The 19,455-nt window shown below is 39.1% G+C and overlaps 1 pseudogene; it reads right to left on the bottom strand.

The window, feature by feature from the left end:
• Positions 1-230: 230 nt before the first annotated feature.
• On the bottom strand, positions 231-15,205 carry LOC103297399 (elongation factor 2-like; annotated as a pseudogene).
• Positions 15,206-19,455: the final 4,250 nt, after the last annotated feature.

The following is a 19,455-nucleotide window of genomic DNA, read 5'->3' as shown; positions in this document are numbered from 1 at the left end:
ATTGATGGGATGGGATGGGCCCCCAGAAACCCATCACCGTGTCTGGGCTGTCTGGATGTGTGAGGAGAATGAGAGAGCTTGTTGCTATGGTAGATGGAGAGTTAGAAGGGCAAGATGTGGGTGCTGCGTGGAGTCCTGCCCATCGGAGCCTTGAGGGGTGCAGGAAGGGGCTGCCTACAATCAGTAGGAAGTTTTCCAGGGCTGGGATGTTGTCTTTCAGGCCTTTTCCCTCACGTGTCAACAAAACCAGGCTGGATAGTGGGGGGCTGGTTGTGCCTAAGGGGCCTTCTAGCTCTACCTGTGGTGGCACATGCACTGGGGGAGGCCTGGTCGCCCATATGGGACCTCAGGTCGGTGGTGAAGCCAAAGGGCTCATTGATGGACTGATAGGCCTTCAAGACAAATAGGGGGTACCAGCCATTCGGGACTCCTCCAAGTCGTGGCCCCACTAACTTCCGGATACCGTAGATGTTCCCTTCCACTTGTTCAGGACACTGCTTTCCACAGGTGGGTGAGCTCCAGGAGGCAGGGTTGCTGTAGGGCAGCACCTGGTGGGTGTCACCTGGATAGTTTCTGTGCACAGCTTCACACCGCAGACATGCTGCACAGGCCCTGCGTCCATGCACAGCGCCTGCTGACACCCTGCCCTTGATCTCGCTGAGGTACTGATGCCTTTGGTGATGGTGAGGATGACAGGGCTGGCACAGTCAGGCCCAAAGCACCTGCTTGCGGACCTCAGCCACCTCCCACTAGTATTCAGCCAGGTAGCCGGCACACTTGTCAGGCCCTTGGTCAGGCCGTTGTTAGGGCTGTGCCTCCATGAGCAGCTGACTATGATAGTTGGGGGACTTGGACAGGCAGAGCATGCCCCACTCCTCGCTGACAGTCTCAGGGTTGGAGATGCCTGAGTCATTTCCTGACGGGAATATGGGCTTGGTACTCCTCTAGGTCCTTCAGGCAGTTCTCCAGTGCAGTCTCTGCAGTGATGTGCTCCCCCAGCTCTTCAGGGATGCTCTGCACAATGGGGTCCAACTTGGCCAGCAGTTCATCCTCTGCCAGCTTGGGCAGATCTGCCTGGTCCCTGGCCTCCACTGCAACCCTGATGATGGGGCTCATGCTGAACTTTATCACCTGCATGTGTGGATGTGCTGTAAGGTGGTGGTGGCCCTGTCTTCACCAGGAACTGGTCAACACCCACCAGATCGGGATGTTCCTGCAAGGCATGTCTTCCATGGGCCCCACATAATAGCTTGCCAATCATAAGGATTGTTCTATGGATTGGCTACAGGTACAGGTTCTCCTTTCCTCATGTTTGGTTGGGGGGTGGTGTTTGGTGGTGATCATTTTGCAATATATACAAATATCAAATAATTATGTTGTACACCTGAATTCTTGTCTTAACCTTGGACAGCCATCTCTCTGGGACATACCCATGATTTAATAGATGTGTGGGTCAGACAGCAGTGTGGTTAGTCTGACCTCTAAAATGACTGGGAAAAATAAGTTATAGTTGTCCCAGTGATGGAGGGTGATGAGTACTAATTAAAATGCCAAAATTTAGTACTTCCAAGGAGTTCATGAGAACACGATTCAGAGAAAGTACTAGTCTTTCATTGTCTTCCATTTCATGAGACTGCATTCTTTGAGGCCAATAATCACATCATAGCCATTTCTGTTTTTGCAATGGTGCCATAGTATCTGTTACTTAATATATGGTTATAGTATTAAACAATCAAACAGGAAATTCTACATCTGCCAAAACTTATATTTCAGCCTGTTTAGCATATGCATTTAGAAGGCAGTGCATTACTATTTAATAAGTCTTTATGTTTTCTCTAAGTATTTTTTATTTAGTATTCAAACTACAAGAAATGTTTTTTAATCTTTTTTCTTTTTACAGAAAATAAACAGATTCAAATCACGTGTATATTCATTTTCTAGTACAGATAGGCGCTCATTAATTTTTGAACTATTAAAGAATGAAGCAAGAATATAGTCACTTCAGTAACAAAAATGGTTCCACTTTACACTTTATTAAGCAGGGAATTATTCTCAGTGACAAATTTTGTTAATTATCCAAGATAGAAATGTTTATTTAGAATCATTTGACTGGATAGAATTTGAATTTTTCTTGGGTTATCAGGGTGAAGAGTTTTTGAGATTAGGTATGGAAAAAAAGTAGTTTTCTGTATATGGTTATGTACTTTAAAATTCTGGTTTTTGATTTGGGGTATATAGTAGAGTCACCTGGTAGTTTCTCACCCCCAAAATACATATTCCAGGGTCTTAGCACAAACTAATTAAATTAAGATCTTCAATTATGTTCTCACATGTTTGATACACAGATCAATGAAATAAAAATTCCTCAGGTCATTTACATTAAGTGCCTCTGCTTAAATCTCTTTCATTTGAATTTCAAGTACTAGACCATAGCTTCAAGTCTAGCTTTACAGAGTTTAGCCTATTTGTACAATCATGATTGTAATCCTCTGTGCCCCCTTTCCAGAATGATATTAAGAAAAAAATCAGTCTTTAATAATAAATGTTAAGATATATGAGTGTTAGGATGTCTAGTCAAAGATGAAGGGTAAAGAGGAACAAAAAACAAACCACTAAATTGCATTAATAGAATGAGAGTAGACTTGGGAAAAATGTTAAGGACATCAAAAATTTTATTTTAAAACTTTGTTCAGAAGAAAGATCAAGAGATATGTTGACTACATGGAAAAAAGTTTCAGAAAAATTTGAGTTGATTTAACATCTAGTTTGCTTCTTTGCTTTTTATCATCAATCATGTGAAGAAAAATTAAAATGTAGTGTAGATAAGGACCCAGCAAATGTGCACCAAACTTCTGTAAATTAAGTTGGGGGAGACAATATGTGTTTTTGGTGACAGAGATGAAAAAATAAGAAAAAAAATATCTCAGTAGAATGACCAAAACTAAGCACAAACATTTTTCTACATTAATTGTAATTTAGCTCCTGAGTTTAAAGAATCAAATACCTAAGCAAAGATTGGGTAGCACCTAGTACATTAACCACTAGTACAGTAGGGATTCATATGAAAAAAAAAGTCACTGAAAGGTCAGTATAAATTTACAGTGTGGCATGGTTGTCACCTTGTCTATGATAGGAATGTAGTAGCCTAAACAAATGAATAGTTCCATTGATCTTTATTTGTTTGTTTGTTTTGATTCTATTGCTGTACTAATTTAGTAATACTCAGAGCACCTCCTTGTTAGAGGTGTATGTCCTAGTCCCATTAATTCCATCTTTTAAGCTCCTTGAGGCATCAGTGCCATCAAAGCTACATCTTTTTCTCAGAGGTCTGAGCCCTACTTTGTAGTATCTCTCCTGTAGGGAGCGCTTATAGGGTCAAGCTTTGGACTGACCTGTGGCAGAGCAACATACAAGTCCCAGCTTGGATGGCAGAGCCCTCCTAGCACAATTAAGCTTGACCTTATAGTCCTCCCTTGTTCCTAGGTAGCTAATAGGCTGCCGGAGGTGCAGCAAGTGCTGCCAAAACAAGGCTTGAGTAAGGAAATAGACTTGAAACTCACAAGAACATTGTAAACATGTTGACCACTCCCCTTGTTTTGCTTTGTGTGATCTGACTATAAAATAAAGCTTCGGCTTACAGGCTGTGTCACTGTTTCCTCATCCAGGCACAGTGATCCAACCTAGCCCCAGCTGTATTCTCTTGTCTGTTTTCTTTAATCCTTCACCACCGTGCCTCAGGTTCACCCCTGGCCGTGGTGGATGCGGTTCACTCCCCTACTTCTAACGAGTCTATCCTCTTCCTCTGTTTCCCCAGTTTTAGGGCAATGGTTGTAGTTACCACCTCTGTGATACCTTGGTGTTCCCTTTTGCCTTTCCTGCCTACAGATAAATTACTTGAGCCAAATGGATTCTTTTATAGTTTTGAACCAAGAGTCTCAGTTCAAAGCTGGACCTAAAGAAGCATATGATGCAGTAGAATCAATTAATAGCAAAGCATTAGTGTCTCTGAATTCCTGCCATTGAGTTTTTCAGAAACATTTGACCTATGAGTCACTCTCTTCTGCCCTCAGCAAAAGCATTTCCATAATTAAGACTGGGTTTACTTGGTGAGGTGGATATATCCCTATCATTTGAATGTTCAAGAAGAGAATAGGTGCCTGTCAAGTTTGTTTTAGAGGAGATTTCTTCAGTGAAAGCTTTTCATGTTAAAATGTAAAATGTGCATCTATTCTGGGCTTTTCTCCAGACCCTTTTAATAGCAATATCCTAAGAATGGAGTCAACTCCTATACATTAAAAAATAGCAGCAGTAACAACAAGAACAACTCCTTTCTCCATATTATGCTGAAGTAACTGGTCTGTAGAACACATATATGGGAAGAAAAGGATTATATTGTTTTGGGATAGTTGGCAAACTACCCCAACACTCACTGTGTCTCCATTTTTGTGATATCTCATGACTTTGTGGGCCAGCAATGCAAGCAGTATCTGCTGGGTAATTGTGCACCATCTGGTATTGATTAGAGCCACTTGGTGATATTTAACTGGGAACTAGTTTCATCTGGAGTATACAAGATGATTTCACTCATATGCCTTCTATCTTGGTGGGGACAGCTGTACCCTTCTTTTTCTCCATATAGTTTCATGACTTCTCCTTGTAGTCTTTTCAGCAAGGCAGTTGAACATTTTACGTAGTAGTTTAACATCATATGGTAGCTTGGGGATTCCACGTGCAAGGCAGAAACTGGCAGCCATCTTAAATGGCAGGCCTGGATCTGGCATATGCCACTTCCACTGTTCTCTGTTGGTTGAAGCAGTCACAAGCCAGTCCAGATTCACAGGGAGGGAAAATACACCCCATCTCTCAAAGAAAAAAGAGTTAAGTCATTTTTTTGCCATGTTTAATCCATCACAAAGGCCTCTTAAATTATGGTAAATTATCTCTTTATAGATGGCTTTTGAGAAAGACAATTCCAGTGTCTGGGAGCTGTAGGAAAAGACAGCCAGGCAAGGAATAGCTAGGCAAAGGGATGTCTGGCTTGTCCTCGACTAGAGAAAGAAGTATATAATGATGAAGAGCACACAAAAACAGGGAAACACATCAGATATAATTTTACCATAAGCAGAGTTTTATTTAAGACTATAAATAGAGTAGCCTACCGGAATAGGATGGCAAAGAATTTGAGTCTATAGGTTACTCTAGGATTGGAAGTAGGTAATATTTGCTGAATTTTCACCAAAAGTATGCCAGCAAATGATACCAATCACCAGTGAGAGTGACAGTAACTATTATATTAATTCAATTCGTCACTCTTTCAAGTTAATATGAATATATGCATTCTTTCCATTGAAATGATCTATTTGTCTTTTAACTGAAAAATAGGAGAAATGTTTAACTAGGATTCCTTTAGATTTTTAAAAGGTATCATAAAACATAATAAATAGGGTCACTCATAATTTTTCTTGGAAAGCTCAATTGATTTCATTTCTCTTGTTGTAACGAGTTTTCTGAATTGCCTTCCTTAAAGTTATAGCAACTTAGTCTCTTTGAAATATGGAGCATGCTGTGACAAACTGGTTTTCCTTCTTTATTGTTGTGAAATTGTTTCACAAATTGCATTTGTGAGCTGTGAATATGCTGTTGGTGTTATTTATACTTGAGAGCTGATTAAACATGTTTTTGTTTATATTAATTATGAAGCTGAGGCATTTGGGATTATTATTTGGTTTTGTTTTTCATTTTATTTACTTAATTTTTCCTCATGGTATGGGTTGGTTATTACTTTGCTCCAAACTGCTGAGTAACTCAGAAATGAAATTGACATAGACTATTCAATATTAAATACATTGATTAAAATTAACAGCACAGAAGGGAGTTTCAATGAAAATACATTGTCATTTGATAAATTAACATGTGAGACAAACTCACAATAAAGGTTAGTTTAACAAAGTTGCTTAAAGTTTTGTTTTGTTAAAGACTAGGGAACTAAATTCTTTCTATTGATACTTTCCTAGTACAGTAATATTGAAACACCTCTGTCCGCCAACTTCCTGAGGTACAGAACTCTCCAAACAATATTGTGTTCCTGGCATCTATTCTTTTGGTGACTTGACAGACTGGAAAAGTAATTACCTCTTATGGGAAAGTATTCTATTTCCTCTATGGAAGATGATTAATATGGATGCCTTCTGTGCAACATTTAAAATCCTCTGGCTGTACTTTCTATTCCAATGACTGCTACAGCAATCAGTTCTTTGAAAGTTTCCAGCATCTTCATACAGGTGAATCTGACAGCACCTTGCAACTCCACCTTAGAGCCTAAGACCTGAACTGAGTGCCTCCAACTTTGTGGTCTTGACCTTCTCTGATACATCATGGAGACCTAGGGGAACTCTTTTGCTCTGCATGCAAAATCTATAAATGTGGGGAAGGAATCAGATGGATAAATGCTTCACCTTCTCTTCTAATGGACAGATGGGCTTCTAGACACGTTTCTTAAGCTTCTCAGATTATTACTAAGGGGTGGAGTAACCACTTTCCACTTTCTCATAGTAGTGAACAATGATATTCTTGTATTGGCTCTCTTTCTTTACTTTTCTATTTTTCCCCCCTGTCCCTCACTCCTGTTACCTGTGAATGTTTCCAAACAAGTTACTCACATGTCAACCTATGTCTTAGATATGCTTTTATTAGGAGAACCAGAGCCCAGACAGGGCCTATAAAACTTATTTCTTCCACTGAAATGATCAATAATGTGTTGGAATTTAATTAGGGCATGTTTTCTCAAGAATATCCCACTATATAAGACTTTGATTTCAGCACACTATCTCATTAATCTTTATCTTGTTTGTCTTCTCTCTGCTGGTACATCTATGACCTTTGTTCTACTGGCACACAGACAAGAACTTTTGGACAAACACTGTCTGCTTATGAAGTTAAATGTTGGAGAAACATATTTTGAATTTCAGATGTCTGGAAGTTTTAATGAAATTTTTAGTTAATTTTCATATCCCCCAAGTGACAGAATAGCATCAAATCTGATAAAAATCAAACTGTATTTTCTCCTCTGTGCAATCCTAGAGAAACTAATTGAACCAGAGTTTAAGTTGGACCTGGGCCAATTACCAGCTTTACAAATCTCCACAAATTTCTTCTCAGACCTAACCTTACATTTATTGAATTTAGATCTGTGTCTTATAATCTCCGTTTTTCATCAAGTGTTATATAGAACAGCGGTCGCCAACTGGTGGTCCACAGACTACTGGTGGTCCGTGAGGTCCGAAAGGCAGCAACCTCTGAATGGTGTCATTCTAAGATTAAAAATAATTCTGCATGTATAACTAGAAGAAATATATATATATATAGTTCAATGAAATAAATCTTCTTAGGAACCTAGGCTAAAGTGTTTAAAAATATATAGTGTTGTGAATATACTGAGTAGTCACCCTAATGAAATCTGGGTAGTATAATATCTTATTTTCTGATTCATTGTTGCAATATCATATTAATGAATGATCAAAAGGTAATTAAAGATTAATACATTTTAAAATTTTATTCAAAAGACGTAAAAGGATTTTGAAATTTAGGGTAAAAAACTAACATTTTAGTTACCTAGAACATCTCAATTTATTGACTGGACAGATTTCTGACTGATAAACTTAAAACATTATAGAATCTAGAAAAAAATAGCATAGTTGGTAATTTACATTTGAAAATAAATATCAAAATTATTGGGAATATTAAGTATTTTATGAACTAGGCACAGAGAGAAATACTTTACATGTATTTGTCTCATTTAATCTTCAAAATAGAGTTTATTTAGTTTTATTAGTCCCTTTTTTGTCTTTTTAAAAAATAATATTTTGTTTTTTAATGACAGTTGACAATATTATGTTAGTTGCAGGTGTACAACCCAGTGATTACATTTATATAATTTATGAAATATTCACCCCAATAAATTTAGTACCCATCAAACACCCTACATAGCTGTTACAATATTATTGATTATATTCCCTATGCTGTACTTTACATCCCCATGACTATCATGTAAAAACCAATTTGTATTTCTTTAATCTCTTCATCTTTTTCACCCATCCCCACAACTCCCCTCCCATCTGGCAACTGTGAAAATGTTCTCTGTATCTATGAGTCTGTTTCTGTTCTGCTTGTTTGTTTATTCAGATTCTACATATAAATGAAATCATATGGCATTTGTCTTTCTCTGTCTGACTTGTTAACATTCAGCAAAGTACCTTCTAGGTTCATCCATATTGTTGCAGATGGCAAGATTTCACTCTTTTTTTATGGATGAGTTATATTCCATTGTGTGTGTGTGTGTGTGTGTGTGTGTGTGTGTGTGTATACACACACACACTACTTTTAAAAATCTATTTACCTATTGAAGGGCACTTAGGTGCTTCCCTATCTTGGCTATTGTAACTAATGCTGTAGTAAGCATACAGATGTATATTTAGTTAATTTTTCAATTTAGTGTTTTGGGTGTTTTTGGATAAATACCCAGAAGTGGAACTGCTGTGTCCTTTTTGTCTCTGGTTATACATAGCCTTTGTTTTTAAAGCCTATTTTGTCTGATATAAGTTTTTTTACCCCAGCTTTTTTTTTTTTGTCCATTGTCATGAAATATCATTTTTTATACCTTTACTTTCAGAGTGTGTGTGTCTTTTAATCTGAAGTGAGTCTCTTGTAGACAGCATATATAAAGGTATTATTTTATTATCCACTCAGCTACAGCATGTCTCTTGATTGGAGCACTGAAACCATTTACATTTAAAGTAATTGTTGATAGATATAAAGTAATCGCCATTTCTTATAGTACTGGTTTGGTAATGATGAACTCCTTTAGCTTTCTCTTGTCTGGGAAGCTCTTTATGGGTCCTTTGATTCTAAATAATAGCTTTCCTGAGTAGAGTATTCTTGGTTGTAGGGCTTTGCTTTTCATCATTTTATATATTTCTTGCCAATCCATTCTGGCCTGAAATGTTTCTGTTGTTTAATCAGCTAAAGGTCTTATGGGAGCTTCTTTGCAGGTAACTAGCTGCTTTTTTCTTGCTGTTTTTAAGATTATCTGTTTTTAAACTTTACCACTTTAATTATATTGTGTGTTAGTATGGGCCTCTTTGGGTTCAGCTTGTTTGGGATTCTCTGTACTTCTTGAATTCATATGTCTATTTTCTTTACCCAGTTAGGGAAATTTTCCGTCATTATTTTTTTGAAAAAAATTTCAATTCCTTGCTGTCCATTCTTCTTCCAGCAGCCTCCTGTTGTGAATGTTGGTACGCCTATAGTTGTCCCAGCTATACTATACTATTCTCATTGTTTTTTGGATTCTCATTTTTTTGGGAACTATTATCATTAATTTTTTTTTTTCTATTCTGATTGGGTGTTTCTGATTCCTTATCTTCTAAACCTTTGATTTGATCTACTCTACTGTTGAGTTCTTGTATTGTATCATCTACTCTACTGTTGAGTTCTTGTATTGTATTCTTCATTTTAGTTATTGTATTCTTCATTTCTGACTGGTTCTTTTTTTATCTCTTTAAGTTCTCATTAAGTTCATCTACTCTTACCTTAAGTTTCTTTGAGCATCCTTATAACTAGTATTTTGAATTCTGCATCTAGTAAATTGCTTATATCCATTTTGTTTAGTTCTTTTTATGGCATTTTGTTCTGTTCTTTCATTTGGGACATGTTTGTCTCCTCATTTTGGCTGCTTCCCTGTGTTTGTTTCTTTCTATTTGGTAGAGCTACTACGTCTCCCACTCTTGGGTGAATGGCCTTATACAGTAGGTGTCCTGTAGGACCCAGTGGCACAGCATCCTTGGTCAGCCTACCTGGACATATGCCATCCCCCTCCCCCACATGGGCAGTGCATACACTCCTATTGTAGTTGAGCCTTGGATGCTTTTGGCACATTAATTCCAGAGATTTACCCCCAGGCCAAATGGCAGTGAGGTCTGGCTGCAACCACAATGAAGGATCTGCTGGGGCTGAAATCACAGAGCAGAACTTGCTTCAGTGGGGCTCTGGTGCCCAATGAGTCTGCCCCTTGTGTTGCTCATAGATGTGTTGGGTGGTTGTTCTGCATATTCTGAAGCTGGTCACTTTGGAGCCTGCCCTGCAGGGGCAGTCTAAGGTCAGCCACTGCCTGTGCCCTGATTGGGTCTACATAGCATGAGCTACAAAGTGATCTGTAGATGGCTGCTACTGGTGCTGGGCTTGGAGATGCCTTGGAGAGGCTAAGCTGTGAACCAAGGCTGGCTGCCACTAGTGCTGAGACGGGGGCCACTTAGCAAGAGGTATGGGGCAGGCCAAGACCAGATGCTGCTTGTTTGGAGATTGTGAACCTTTAAGAGATTTTAGGAAAGTCTGAAGTATTAGCCAAGACAGGTTGTCTGTATGGATAAGCCACTGGAACTAGCTTGGGTTGACTGGAAAGCTGGGTGGAATGGAGTCTCAGGGAATCAGCAGACCGAGGTCAATAGTGTTAGCCAGTTGATGGAGACTCAGATATGGTGCCCACATGTCAGCTCGGTGGGAGTCAGGCTCAGCAAAGGAATAATGGCCTCTGCCACACTTCTTTCTGTGAGAAAGCTGCCCTTCCAGCTCTCACCCTGATGCCAGAAACTTAATTTCCTCCCCGTGTGTCCCTATGCCTTTTGAGCTGATGTCCCATCACTGGAGCTCAGAGCAAGTGAATCCGAAGTCTATGTGCTGGCCCTTTAAGATGAATGCCTGGGACTCTAGCAGCCTTCTGTCTCACTCAGCCCCAATTCTCATTCAGCCAAGAGTTATGGGGACTTCTCTTCCTGGGACTGAACCCCTGGACTGGAGGGGGTAGTGGGGGGCTGGTGTGGTGCTGGGACCCCTGACTCTTCAGGGGGGCCCTCTGCAGCTGAGAAATCCCTCTTGATTTTAAACATGTGGATGTGGGAGCAGCTCATTCTTAGTTTCTACCCCCTCCTACCAATCTCCATGTGGCTTCTTCTTTATATCCTTTGTTATCAGACTTCTATTTAGCTAGATTTCAGGTGATTCTGAATGATGGTTATTCTTAGTTTAGTTGTAATTTTGACGTGGTTGTGAGAGGATGCGAGTATTGCATTTATCTATCCATCAACTTGACTAGAAGTTATTAGTCTCTTTTCAAACAAGAAAGAATGCCATTGCTTTAAAAACGTTAATTAATTTGATTGAATTTACTCAATTATTAAGTTGCAGAATTCAAATGCCCATTTCTTTTTTAATCCCATTTCTGGTGCTGTGAATGCTTGCTTCCCTAGGGAAGAAACAAACCTGATGGCCACTTCCATAAAATTTTATTATTTGGTTTGCTGACTAAATTTATTACTATTGCTGGCCATGAAATCAGACTCACTTTAAACAAAAACCAGGGACCATAAGGGTAAATTCAGAGAATGAAAAGGATTATAAGACCCAGAGTTCAAAGAGGAAGAAATGTAGAGAGAAGAAAAACAGAAAGAAAATAGAAGGAAGAAAAATAGAAGGAAGGTAAGTATCAGGCCAATATTATAAATCGGGAGAATTTATAAACACACAGACAGTGGGTCCAGTTGGAATCATGTATTTTATTATTCCTCTCAATAATGTTATTGCAAAATTACATTGAACAAAGTTATTGGAGGACTCTCTGAATTATCACTTAGTTCTTTTGTTGTTGTTTTTTTTTTTTGTTAACCCTCACCTGATGATATTTTTTCCATTGCTTTTCAAAGAGGAAGTGAGGGATAAAGAGAGAAAGGGAGGCAGGAGGGAGTGAGGGAGAGAGGGAGGGAAGGAGAGAGAAAGAAATAACAATGTGAGGGAGACACATCAAACTGGCTGCCTTTCCTGTACTTGCCCTGACCAGGGGCAGAGAGCAAAGCCACAACCCAGGTACATGCCCTTGACTGAGACTCAAACCCTGGACCCTTTGGTGTGTGGGCTGATGCTCTAACCACTTAGCAACACTCCAGGGCATCACTTAGTTCTTAAATGAATATAACTCCTAGAGGTAATTTGACTTTATATTTTAAAAAAAATTCTTTCAACAGGAAATTTTATTTTTAAACCAGAGTAAATGTTGCTTGACTATTGAAAATTTTTTTTGTATTCATGTAAGGGATGAAGACATTTCAGATGATTCAATTTAAGGCACAGAATCTTAACTGGTCTGAGCAAGAACACTATGCAATTTTATCATTATTTCCTTTCATATTTCATTGCCAAGCCTGTTTCACTTGCCTTCCTTCTATATATCTTATTCCTCATTTATTTAACATATGTTCTTTTAGTTTCCTATTCCAATTTTACTGAGTACTAATAGATTATACTCCAAAATGACATTTGCACTCTCACTGACAAGATTTCACAAATACTTACCAACAAAAGATGTTACTTGATATGCTATTTTGTCCTATGTTACTTAGGGATGTAAAATAACACAATGTTATCTTAGTTTAAATTTCTCTCATTAGTGAGGTTGAATATAATTATTATTAGCCATCAGTCACATCATTAGGTAGTGCTGCTGTTTCCTTGACTGCCTCCTTATGATCTCTCTAAATTGTAAATATTGGTGTGTCAGAGGCTCAATATTGAAACATCTCTTCTGAAGCTATAATCACTCTTTTGGTTATTAAGGCCATAAATCTAGATGAGATATCTATTTATGTCCTGATGACTTCCAAATTTATATATTCAGTTAGGACTTCTCCTTTATAGCCAACTGCCTCCATAATACATTCTGTTCTGTATTCAATGAGTATCTTAAATTTTACATGTCAATAAGTGAACTCTTAATCACCATTCTTTACCTCCAAAATAGCCCTACCCCTTTGCCAGTCTTCCTTTATTTCACTAAACAAATTAAAAAATCTTGAAGTTGTCATTTACTTATATCATTCTCTCATATCCCACCACCTATACATCAGTCAATCCTCTTAACTTTATTGTCAGTATATATCCAAAGTCCAAATGCCTTCCTTTATACTTAACCATTATCCCTGTGGTCTATGCCAACATCATCTCTTGCTTGGATTATTATAATAGCCTCCTAACACAGCAATTTACTTTAATAAACATAGTAACCTTTCAAAACATATTTTTCATTTCCTAAGTCTTTTTTAAAAAAAATCTCATTCGTGTTAAACTCGAATCCTTAAAATGACAGAAAACAAGCATTCCTACATGACTATTCTAAGCTCACCTATAATATGTACTTGCCAATTGCATTGCAGCCACACTGGCCTATTTGATGTTACTGAATATGCAAGACACCCTTCCATCTCAGGGTCTTTGAAATTGCTCTTTCCTGTCTGGAATTTGGTTTCCTTGTATAGCTTCATGTTTATTTACCTCTCTTCTTCTGGGCCCTGCTAAAATACCACCTTGCTTTTTAATTCCTTGTATGCCAATTTACTTTTCTTAAAAGTACTCATTACCACATGATATGTTTTCTTTTAGTATATAAACTGCATGAGGGAAAGAAAATTTTTGATTTGTTTTCTCCTCTAACTCCACTGTTTAAGACAGTGCCTGGCATTAAAAACATACTAGTGAAATAGAGAAATTATTTTGCTTTTATCTAAAACTATATTTTTGGTGATATCAAAATTAATATAGAGCTTTCTTTTGGTACATATTCTTTTCACTTAATGGTATATATTCTTTTAAGCCTTGCTTTCACCCTAATATTTCTATGCCCTCACCCTTTTTAAAATGTGTCACTTCTGGACAGGTGTGTGTGTGTGTGTGTGTGTGTGTGTGTGTGTGTGTGTATTTTAAGAGTTTTAGTTTCATAGCAAAATGGAGAGGAAGGTAGAGAGATTTCCCATATACCCCCAATCCCCACACATGCATAGTCTCCACCATTATCAACATCACTAAACAGCTGGACACACACACACACACACACACACACACACACACACATATATATATTTTTCTTTTTTAACCAAGGATGAACCTACATTGACACATCATAATCACCCAAAGTTCATCATTTACCTTATTCTTGGTGTTGTATATTCTATGGGTTTAGAAAAATATGTAATGATGTACCACAATTATAATATCATACAGAGTATTTTCACTGCCCCCGTTGTCTGTGTCTGCCTACTGATCCTCTTCCTAATCTAACCCCTGAATATTACTGATCTTTTACTGTCTTCATAGTTTTGCCTTTTCCAGAATGTCATATAGTTGGAATCATACAGTATGTGGTCTTTTCAGATTGACTTCTTTCACGTAGTAATATTCACTTAAGTTTCTTCCATGTCTTTTCCTGATTGATTTGTATATATATTTAAAAATTAAAACTGATACTTCTAATTTTCTATTAAGTTTAGCCTGTGTTACTGTGTAATTTCAGTTATGCTAGAACTTGGTTCTTCAATATTTTTGATGAGTTTTATTTACCATGGTTTTTATTTTTTATTTTCCTACCATTACCTGTAACAATATTTCTCCTAATTTGGAAATTATGTATTGTATTTGAGATCCCATAATTATGTTTTTCTGTATGAATATCTTTTGTCCCACCCAAAGGAACTCCTTCACCCTGTGTTGATATTACAAGGAGTTTTAGGATTGTATTGTTATTCCTTGTTCAGTTACAATGTAAGCTCTTTTTTCTATACACTGTTCTTGCAGAAATATATCTTTTAACATGAACATGCTTTTGCTGTAAGTAGGTGTATACATAGGAATTATAAGTGTCACTGCGTGTGGATATACTTCCTGAGCACACACCATAATTCTCACTCACGGGGGAAATTGGGGAAGGTGATTCTATGCCAACTATTACATTAATCAGTTAAATGGACACTTGTATTTCCTAACGAAGTAAGTATGGCTTTCAGTGCTTATCATTTTCCTGTGGTGTGGATCCGGCCTCCGCTGACTTGGAAGACGGGCCCAGCTAGAGGGGGAGCTTTGTCTTCTGCTCCACAGACTGCACCTCACAGAGGCCTGGCTTCCCCCGCGGCCCCCCACCGAGGTCTGTGGCGGACCTGGTGGTTCCGCTTACCTGCCGTTTTGATTCCCTGGGTTTCAGTTCCGAGTAGTGAGCTCTTCCGAGTAGCGGGCTGTCTTGTTCGTGTGCTGTCCTGAGAAGCGCCATGAAATCTCGAGCTGGCCCGTGGCGAAATCTCAGGCTGCCGCTTGGTGAAATCTCATGCTGTCCCATGATGAAATCTCATGCTGCCCCGTGGTGAAATCTCGCGTTGTTCCATGATGAAATCTCGAGCTATCCCGTGATGAAATCTCATGCTGTCCCATGATGAAATCTCATGCTGCCCCGTGGTGAAATCTCGCGTTGGCCCGTGGTGAAATCTCACGCTGGCCCGTGGCGAAATCTCACGCTATCCCGTGATGAAATCTCACGCTATCCCGTGATGAAATCTCGAGCTGTCCCATGATGAAATCTCGAGCTATCCCGTGATGAAATCTTATGCTGTCCCGTGATGAAATCTCACGCTGGCCCGTGGCGAAATCTCACGCTTCCCCGTGGTGAAATCTCGCGTTGGCCCGTGGTGAAATCTCGCGTTGGCCCGTGGTGAAATCTCGCGTTGGCCCGTGGGGGCCATGAGTCAACCCTTTGGGCAGCCTATGTCAGCTGTACCCGCTCCCGCCCATTAGCCCCTGAGTGGCCATCCTGTTATCAGATGGATTGTCGCAGTCCTTGTGTTCACGTAACCCTGTTTTATCGATAATGGCTCCAAAGCGCAGGAGTGGTGGTGCTGGCGGATTGGGCAGGCCAAAGGGACGCCGGGAAAAGGTGAGTACAGGACAGAAGATTTTGAGCGACAACCACATTCACATAACTTTTATTGCAGTATGTTGTTTTAATTGTTCTATTTTTAGTTATTGTTAATCTCTTACTGTGCCTAATTTCTAAGTTAAACTTTATCGAAGGTATATATGTGTAGAACAAAAACAATATATATAGGGTTTGGTATTATTCACAGTTTCAGGCATCCACTGGGGTCTTGGAATGTATCTCCCTCCGAAAAGGGGGACCACTGGACTTAACTTTTTCAGTTGTACTCCATTTCAGTGGGAAGGAAAGCATGGGCCACATTGTCAGTGTGTTCACACCTCACAGCTTCTCCACTGGTGTTGAAACCCCTGGGCAGCTCCCAAGCGTGCATTTATATTCTAGAGTCTAGGACCTAGACGATCCTCCTAATGGGCGGGGCCCCTGCTGCGGTGCTGAGGCCTGTGGCTGTGGACAGGTCACAGGTGTGGGGCGATGGCTCTGGGAGAAGCTCAAGCGTGTAATGGAGAGTTCACGATCCAGTGTCAAAAAGTAATTCTTTTTTTTTTAAAAATATATTTTATTGATTATTTTATAGAGAGGAAGGGAAAGGGATAGAGAGTTAGAAACATCGATCAGCTGCCTCCTGCATCCCCCGGCACTGGGGATGTGCCTGCAACCAAGGTACATGCCCTTGACCAGAATCAAACCTGGGACCCTTACAGTCCGCAGGCCGATGCGATGCTCTATCCACTGAGCCAAACCGGCTAGGGCTCAAAAAGGTAATTCTTAATTACTTAATTACTTTTTGTGCCTTAAGTGTTCCGGCTTATGACAATGGACAGTCATAGGCCAGAATTGCTTCCAGGAGGAGGGTGGTAGGCAGAGGGAAGGAAGGTATAGAAGGTTACCTGCAGGATGAGATGACTGCAATACAAAAATACAAAGGTCTCTATTTTTGAAACATATGGTACCCTGCTCAGCCTTACTGTGTGCACAGACCATTTTCTGATTCAGTGTAACATGCTTGCTTACTTTCAACTCATGCTTCCTGCATGAAAGTCATATAATGCTGTGGCCAAATGACAATAAAATCGTATTACAGGAAAAAAAGAAAAGAAATATATCTTTTAAAGAATCTTTCAAAGAGGACACATGTATGATAAAATTTCTGAGAAGTTTTATGCTGAAACTTTATTTTACCAAGTAAATATTAAAGCAATAGTTCAATTTTATTTTTATTCATTATTTTGTATTATGCTGTTATTGCAGAGATACGTTACTATGATTTAAAAAAAATAGTTTTATTGATTTCAGAGAGGAAGGGAGAGGGAGAGCGAGAGATAGAAACATCAATGATGAAGAGAGAATCATTGATCGGCTGCCTCCTGCACGCCCATACTGTGGATCGAGCCTGCAACCCGGGCATGTGTGCTTGACAGGAATCGAACCTGGAACCTTTTGGTCCACAGGCCGACACTCTATCCACTGAGCCAAACCAGCTAGGGCAATATGATTTTTAAATTCCATTGTACGTGATCTGATTTTGGAATTTTCTTGGCGGATATGTGTCTAGGTGTGATTTTTGTTATTTTGATTATCTATCCCAGTGCAGTATGAGCTCTATGAATCAAACTAGGCCAATGGTCAGTAAACTGTGGCTTGCGAGCCGCAGTTTGCCGCTCTGTTGACTAATGAGTTTGCCGACCACTGGGATAGGGGCTTAATCACAAGGAACAACAACAGCCCGTAATTATTGGAATGGAGCGTCTAGGCCAGTGATGGGCAACCTTTTGAGCTTGGTGTGTCAAACTTCGCCAAAAAACTGAGCATAACTCGGGTAGTGTGTCACTTTGAGGAAAAAACTAACTCCAAGACTCTAGTCGCAAATGTTTCATCCTCAGGAGCAGCAAATGTTTCATCCTCGGCATGTGGCCGCGTGTCATCAGAAATGGCTACACGTGTCAGTGCTGACATGCGTGTCATAGGTTCACCATCACTGGTCTAGGCTAACTGCTACAGAAAACAATTCCAAATCTAGGCAAAGGTATGTTCTCACTTTCACCACAGTCTAATTAGCTGCTTGGCAGGAAGTTGTCCAATGTGATCATTCAGTTACCCTGGTTCCTTTGATCTACAGTCATTGAACTCCACCCAGATACAAAGGAGGGGAGGTAAATGTAGTCTTGTGTGTCTAGGGGTTCAGTGAAACAGTTTGGTACGAACAGAATTGTCTCTGTCACAGAACACTATCAAATTGAAGCCTACTATGAAGCCATTTTTAGTTTTGAAAAGATTCTTGGTTATTACGTTGCCATCTATTTTATTCTCTGCTTGCACTCTTTAGTTTCTTGGTTTTCCAACTCAGTGAATTTTGACACTTGTATCTGATAGTCTTGCTGCATGTTGCAAAAAGTTTTCTTTTTTTTCTCTTTAAGTACATTTACTTGTTTTTTCTTACCTTGTTTTAAATGTCTGTATATTCCTTCTTTTAGTTCATTTTTCTCCATTAAAAGTTTTTTTTTCTTTGTTGTCTTCTAAAATAGTTCTCATGTCCCTTACATGCCTCTTAATTTTTCTCTGTAAGCCAATCTTTATTTCCTAGAAAGAGAGGAAACAACAGATGGCCTGGCCTGCCATCTGTTGGGTGGGTTAAAATTATGAGACTGTGAGTTTGGGATTTATGCTCACCACTACCAGAACTATTTCCCCTACTATAGAGTGCTTTCCAGTCTCTCTCTGCAGGCCCTGCTCTTGTCCTCAGAAGGCAAACTTCCTTTTAAATATTCCAGTGCTAGGAAGTGTGAGAACTCTCAGGGGGGCCATCTGGCTGCTGCAGTCCTAGATTTGGCTCTCTACACCAGCAGGACATGATTACTGCCCTTGGTGTTATCCTGCAGCTTCCAGCGGCAGCTCTAGCCTTCCTGAACCGTGTTTTTAACAATGATTGCGGAATGTTATTTAAGGGTGATAGGTAGAAGTGAGTTTGCTGTTCTTAAAAATGTCTTTGAAATTGTGAAGCAATTTGAGATAGTGAAAACATCTGGGATTGATGGAGAGAAGAATTTTTGTCCATTTGCCCATTTTTTTTTTTATTCATCAAACAGTCATTTTTCTAGTCATTTATTTAACAAATACTTATCAAGGACCAATTATGGGTAGAAAACTGTTATATTGCACTAGAAATTTAGAAGTAAACAAAATAGAAAAAAATATTGCTCTTACAGTCTGCGGATAGAGGAGACAAATAAACCTATGTATAATTTGTTATGAGGAAAAGTGCCATGAATGAAAACAAAACAGACATAGGGTAGAGAATGTCAGAGGCTAGGAAAGCAAGGTTAGGGCAGAGACCTAGATGAAGGGAGAGTGAGAATGGGGTCACTTAGAGCAGTGTCCCAACGTGGGGCACACGCCCCACAGGGGGGCAATTTGATTTTTAATTTGAGAATGAGTTATTAGCAGTGAATTTTTTGCATTTCTTGTGGTTCTAGAGGCCTCATAGACAGTATATAAATATATATTGTGACATATTTGTGCATTTCTATTCTCTATTATATGTTTTGAAACTTTATTTGCTATTTTTTCATAGCACTTCATATTATTATTATTATTTTTTAACAATTTCCTAGTGATTTCTTCCTCAGTACTTCAACTGCCCTTTCTCCTATTTTTCTCTT

The sequence above is a fragment of the Eptesicus fuscus genome, chromosome 15 (genome assembly GCF_027574615.1).
Source record: "Eptesicus fuscus isolate TK198812 chromosome 15, DD_ASM_mEF_20220401, whole genome shotgun sequence".
Taxonomy (NCBI): domain Eukaryota; kingdom Metazoa; phylum Chordata; class Mammalia; order Chiroptera; family Vespertilionidae; genus Eptesicus; species Eptesicus fuscus.
Note: the sequence above shows the minus strand (reverse complement) of the source record. Positions and strands in the feature narration are given on the sequence as shown.